Source organism: Acanthisitta chloris, unplaced genomic scaffold (genome assembly GCF_000695815.1).
Source record: "Acanthisitta chloris isolate BGI_N310 unplaced genomic scaffold, ASM69581v1 scaffold20211, whole genome shotgun sequence".
Lineage (NCBI taxonomy): Eukaryota > Metazoa > Chordata > Aves > Passeriformes > Acanthisittidae > Acanthisitta > Acanthisitta chloris.
In genome coordinates, this window is record NW_008654616.1 from 48,812 (window position 1) to 55,468 (window position 6,657).

Below are 6,657 nucleotides of genomic sequence, written 5' to 3' on the forward strand. Positions count from 1 at the left end.
TCCCCATGGACTGCCCAGAGTAAAGTTGGGGTCCCACCTGGCTGTGTCCTCCTTGCCTGAGACACCCATCTGATAAATTTTTAACCAGCAGCCAGTGGCAGTGCTGGGGGTGGACATGGAGGAGACAGAACCTTGATGTTTTGCCCACCACTTCACCTTGGGAAAAAAGAGAAGAAAACATGCACCTTTCCAACCCAGGACCCAGGGGGAAGGAGGAGGCTCCTGTGCCCTGCAGGTGAGCACTGGGGGGGAAGGAGTACCTGAGCGAGGTGGAGCAGAGGTGGGAGCGGTGGGTCCCGGCCAGGTGAGCTCCGGAGGAGATGAGAGCAGAGCCAGGGGACGGAGGGAGGATGGGAGGGAGGACTGGACGAGAGTTCTGTTGCCTGGAGACAGCAAACACTGCCTGCCCCGCAGTTCTCCTTCCTCCTCCCCAGGGACTGCAGGATGCACAGGGAAAGGGACTCTCCCCTTGGGAAAGGAGTTTCCCACCTTAGGGAACTCAACCTCTCACCTGTGGGAAAGGAAACCAGGTCGTGACCCTCAGTAAAGTGAATTCCTTGAACAAAGCAGCAAGCTCCGTGCTGCAGCCTACACTTTTACCCTGGTTTTTAAATAATGCACCTTATTTTTTGGCTGATAAACCATATTTTTTTAATAATAGCTCTTATTTTTACTAATAACCCTGATTCATTAATGATAACCCTGATTCTTTAATAATAACCCTGATTTTTTAATAATGAGAATATTTCTAGCAGTAAATAGCTGTGTTTTCAGGAGTGTTTAGCCTGCTGATGTCCCTTTAAGCCCCCCCCACTTCTGAAGTTTAGCTCTTTCCTTCTCCGTGTTCCTTGACATTCAAGAGAGGAAAAAACCCTGCAATGATGGATGGAGATTTTTTGACATTTTATTAAGAGTTTGCCCATTATGTTGATTTGATTACTTTCACTTTAATTACCCTAATTAGCCATCAAGATATAATTTAGCATTGCTGTCACATCAGGCCACAGGTGATATTACCAAGAAGGACTCGAGGGCATAAAAAGAGCCAGTTCTGAAATAAAAATCACATTAGTTGGACCTGAGTTGATCAAACGCTTCAGTCTCTCCGCTGGGATCCAGGGATTGAACTTGGGGGAATAAAAGTGAGGCCAAAGCCTCCAACGGATCGTGGTCCAGGCTGCAAAAATCATTACCCATAATTTGACTGTGCTGTATGACTGAGTGGGCTGGAAGTTGCTTCCAGCCACGTTTTGCCTTGTAGATACAAAGAACGTGAGGATGGCAGTGTCCTCCATCCATCTCTGCCAAAAGAGTCCTGATTTAGCTAGGGATCCTGTGTGCTCACTGCTGTGGGCATGGCTGGCCAGAAAGGGAGCAGGACCAGGAAGGAATTGCTTTGTTGGCTTAGGGTTCTGTAGCAGGTGGCATGAAACAGTAGTGAATTTTATGTTGTGATTCAAACTTCAGCTGAGATAAGAGGAACAGTGTCTACAGCATTTCAGTGCTGGTGGAAAAAGAGTATTTCTCTGGGCCCTGGTATGACCCTGGAGGTGTGGGATGAGATGAGCTTTAAGGTCCTTCCAGCCCATTCTGTGATTCTATGAATAGAGCCCAGTGTGAAAACCTGTTGTTACCAGTGGCAGAAACAGTGATGTAACTTTAAGGCTGCTGAAGTTTTTCTCAACTTGCTGTTTGTCCTGTGGGTCAGATATGACAAGCTCCTTGTCTAGGATCATAAAAACACAGGAGGGAAAAAAGTGTGGAGATGTTTATCTAAACATTAAATATTGAGTATGCTACACACCAATTAAATATTAAGTATTCTGCAGTAGCTCCTCGTGGTCTCTGATTACTGCTGAATTTTTAAAGGGAGGTGTGTGGGGAGGGAGTAAACACAGTACAACTTAGACAAACTTTGCTGTTTCCTGCTTTGCAGAGCAGGAGATGCACTAAGGTGTCTGCAAAAACCCTTTGCAGAGACTTGGCTGAGAAATCTTGCACTTATTTCTTTGAAATGCTCTTGCAATGAGTGTAACAAGGCCCTTCCCTCAGGCTGCTAAATGCAGGTGTAGGTAAGGCTGTGAAACCACTAATTTGGTACAGAAAATTTGGCTTAAAAAAAGAGGAGAATGAAGTTTCTTTGGCTGAAGGAGGGTGATGGGGTGTGACATTAGGAACATAAAAATATATTGGGGTTTATTTGACTACAGTTCATCACTCTGAGCTGCACAGCAGACACCAAACTCTCCTGTAGGCTGGTGTAATCTCTCAGGGCAGGGAATTGAAGGTGTCTTGTGCTGAATTATACAGGCTGGGACAGTGTCCACACTGCTGAGGCTGAGAAGCTCTGCTGATGTGCTGAGCCACAGGATGAAATTTCATCCCTAGGCACACTTAGTTCCACACCCACAGTCTGCCAGGAGAGCTCACTTTTGTTGAGCTGAGTCAGGATAGTCTTTTCTTCTGAAGGAAATTTGCCCCCCCTGGCACTGTATCCCCACGAGCTCAGCTGCTGCTCTTCCTTTGGGTTGGAACAGCAAATTTCAAACAGAGCTATGAGCTTTGTGACTCTCACATGGGCTGGTAGGGCAGTGCACATGAAATATTCATCTTCAGGGTGTTCCCAGACAGCCTTGACTGTTCTTTATCACAGAATGATTGAGGTTGGAAAAGACCTCCATGATAACTGAGTCCAATTTTTGGCTCATCACCACCTTGTCAACTAGACCAGAGCGCTGAGTGCCACGTCCAGTCATTAACTTGGTGTTTATAAGGAGCTCTGAAACGTGTGGGTGGAAGATGGCACAGGCCAGAGAAGTTTTAGCCTTGTCATTTTACAGTCTGACCCAATTAGTCAGGATCTGGTTGAGCATTGTGAAATTTACCCCGTGTGATCTGAGCCATTTCCCAGCCTGGCCTTGCAACTGCAAGGTTTTCTAGGTGGAGGCTGCTGAAATGGAACCAGCTCAGCACCTCTGTGTCCAGGGAGAGTCATTGGAACAGGTTCACTTGAACAAAGCCCTCGATATGCCAAGGAAGTTGCAGTCCCAAAAGAATAATCACACTCTCTACTTCCATTCTTCCCAGTGCAAAGTGGCCACTATCAAGTTTTCATGGAGTGGCATGTTCCTTGCCATGTTTTTTTTTGGGTATAAGCATTTGAGGGTGGGGATGGTGCCTGGTGTGATGAGTACAATGGGCTGAACCTCAGGAGAGATTCCCAGTGCTGCTCTAACACAAAGAAGGAACCTGTTACAACATCTCAGTAGATAAGTTGCCAACTCAAAGTGTTAACCAGCTCTCTTTATTCCTCCTTTGCTAATACTGCAGCTTACACCTTCTATTTCCTCTCATTCCTTCCCTACTTTACCAACAAACAGGGAGGAGTTGTTAAGGGATAACTTGTTTGGTTATGCTGTTTCCAACTCATATGGGTTTGAAGTGAGTTTATCAACCAGCCACGGAAACATTAATCACCCAGAAAAATAGCACACAGTGAAATGACTTTTCAAAATGTCGTTGGTATAATTATCATCTTGGCCATTACATTAAATGCCACCATTTATAACTGTTATGTTTAAGTATGCAAACAGTAATTAACTTGGTAATGAACTGAGGACCCCTGTGCCTCTCTTCCCTCAGCTAATTTGCATGTTAATTATCATTAGCAACCAGGGAAACAAGTTATAAACAGCTTAATTAGCAGCTTAATCATTTTTACAAGAAAACGTGCTGCACTTTGCTACAGGAGCAGGAGCTAAGGTGGGATGAGCTGTGCTGGTCCCTGTGCTGGGGCAGTGTGGGGACACATGTGTCCATGCACACACATGTGCACACACATGTACACACATGTACACACTCTCCTGCTCCAGAACCCTGCAAAGGCTCTGCCAGTCTTCCTGAGTAATATCCAATGTGAATGGCTGAAGCAATTCTCAAGTCCATAAGAAAAAATAATTTGCTTTATTTTCTCCCATTTTGTTTCCTTTTTGGCAGAAATTTTCTGATGATTTAATGGAAAATGGAGGTATAATTTGGTTATTTCATTGGGGTCCTTTTTTTTTTTTTTCTTTTTGCAGGTGGTTATACTTCCACTCCCCTATTATACTATAAGCAGTACCTACCTCATACACATTTTGAAGGTGTTTTTTCTTTTAAGGCACTTTTAATTACATTCAGAAATTAAAGAGCTGGAACTGAGTCGTATTCCTACAAAGGCCATAATGATTAAAAGGTGGCAAATCCTACTAGGAAGGAGGAATGCAAACTGTGGGTTATAGGTTTTGTTGCACAGTGTGTGACACAGGAGCAGTGACCTGTGTGGATTTGGATTTCTCTGCATGTTCTGGGGTCCTGTGTGGGTAAACCCTCCACATGAGGCTCACCCTCTTCTTATACAAAGGATAAAATATCAGTCTGGGAATTCTTCCACATTAGCCTGCCAAGAGCACTTCTCATTTGATCAAGAATCAATCACTTGATGAAAGGCAATAGGAATTTTGTCATAACATGAGAACGCATTGTCTGAGGAGGTTGTGGAATGTCTGTCACCAGAGATTTTGGGAATGGGTTAGATAAACATCTGGAAGGGATGGTTTGGGTATTGTTGATCCTGCTCCACGACAGCAGGGCAGACCCAAAGTCTGAAACCAGCCAGTTCCTGTGATGTGGCCGTAGAACATCCGTGGTGCTTGATTGGGAGGGTTGGGATCTGACAGAACTCATTCCGCTGCAGGTTTGATCCAAACGCAGGCTGGATTCCTTATTCCGCAGGAATCTGGGGGTCCTATTCAGCGTGATAAAGATGCTCTTTGTTCCGATGTGCAAACAAGTTTGTGGTTGTACCAAACAAGTTTGTGATTGTCCCAAACAACTCGAGGAGGTGTCAGCGCAGCCCTGCGGTGAGCGGCCCTGGCCGCCAGGGGGCGCCAGTGCACTGCCTGCGCCGCAGGGAATGGGAGAGCTGAAAACTTGGAAAACTTGGAAAACTTGGAAAACTCTTCCTTGCCTTGGATTGTGTGATTAACTGGGCTAACGCAAACCAGGGAGCTCCCACCTTCGAGGCTTCAGCGCTCAGAGCTTGCCCCAAATGTCTGCTTGCAAAATCCTGACTCTTAGAGTCACAGTGGTATAGTTCATGGTAGAGATCAAATGTCTTTACTTCTTCCCTTATCTTTTTTCCTCCCTCAGACAGAAAGATTTTGGGGTTTGACTTTGTGTTTATCTGCTGGCACATCACTGGCCCGTATTACTTCAGGGTAGTTTGTAAGGATGGGTGGAAATCTGAAAGTTCCCAGCTCAGGCAGGCTGAGAGTTGCTATCCCAGAGGGTGAAGGGTACAGCTGAGAATCTATAGCCCTTGCTGGTTAAGGTGCAATTATACCAAAGAAAAGACAATGCATGATGGAAGACGAATGAATTGTTGTATGAGACAAGAGTGGCAAGCAAATGTGGAGTGCTCCAGTCAGCCCCAGAGCCCAGCACAGCTCAGGCAATAGCCCAGTGGGTGATGCAGCTGATTTACAGCAGCTGAGCATCAGCCCAATGTGTCTGATCTGCTCTGTCACTGGCCCCAGCATTTCCTCACACGGGGCACTGCCCCGTGGAACGGCAGCCAGCAAGGAGAGAGAGCTTCCTGTGCTATGTTCCATAAATTCTTTATCAGCTCCTGTAATCAGAGAGCATAGCTGGATGTTGATTTTGTTACGGTACCTGAAGCGAATCTCTATATGTTAATTTAAAGCCATAAAACTACAGCTTAGGGTTTCGGCATCCTAATTGAAACTTCCTCTTCTTGGAGGCATTCCTTCCACTGCAGTGGAATAATAATCATCCTGAAAAAAAAAAAAAAGTGAGATGCAGATAAACCGAAAGTGCATTGTTTCAAGTCATCCAGACGTGCCAGGAGAACTCTGACACCTAGTGCCAAGCATGGAGTGCTGAAGGATCCCTCTGGGCTTCCTGCTGGCTGTTCCAGGCAGCCCAGCAGAAGCTCCACAAGCAGATATGTTGTCAGAAATGCGGTGGTTAGGTTTCTTTGCCAGGGAATGTTATTGTCGCTGCCCGAGGAGCACACGGTGCTGGGCACAGCAGGACTAGTGTTTCTGGTCTTGACATTTAATTGTCCCTTTGACATTCTGTTCTGCTGAGAAGGTGAACAAAAGAACTGGAGGGCAGGATATTTGTTCTCAAAGTGTTAAACCTGGATCCTGAGCACACTCACTGCCAAGCACTCACTGACAGCTGCAGGTTATGTGCTTAAAGTCTCCAACTCATTAGCCAAGAGTGGGACAGGGAAGCATCACCTGGAGGTACAGGAAGGAGACAGGATGGGCAGGTGGTCCAGACTGGGCTCCCTCCTCTTGTTGTGTTATTTCCTCAAGCTCAAGGTGTAAGTTCTGCTCTTCCACACCCACCAACCTCAGGGTCTTGTCTCCACAAAGCCACCAGTGCCTGGGCAGGGCAGAGGCCTCGTGCATGGAAGCGAAGCAGGAAGGGTGAGACAGCAGCCAGACTGAGCCTGAACACATCAAAGGGCAAACCAAATCATGGATTGATAGATGCCTTTAGTTTATAAGTTATTAAGCACCAGGTAACAGGTTAGATTAATATTGTGCCTGGAGGTTTCTTTTTGCTGCCTTTCCCCCCCCCCCCCCC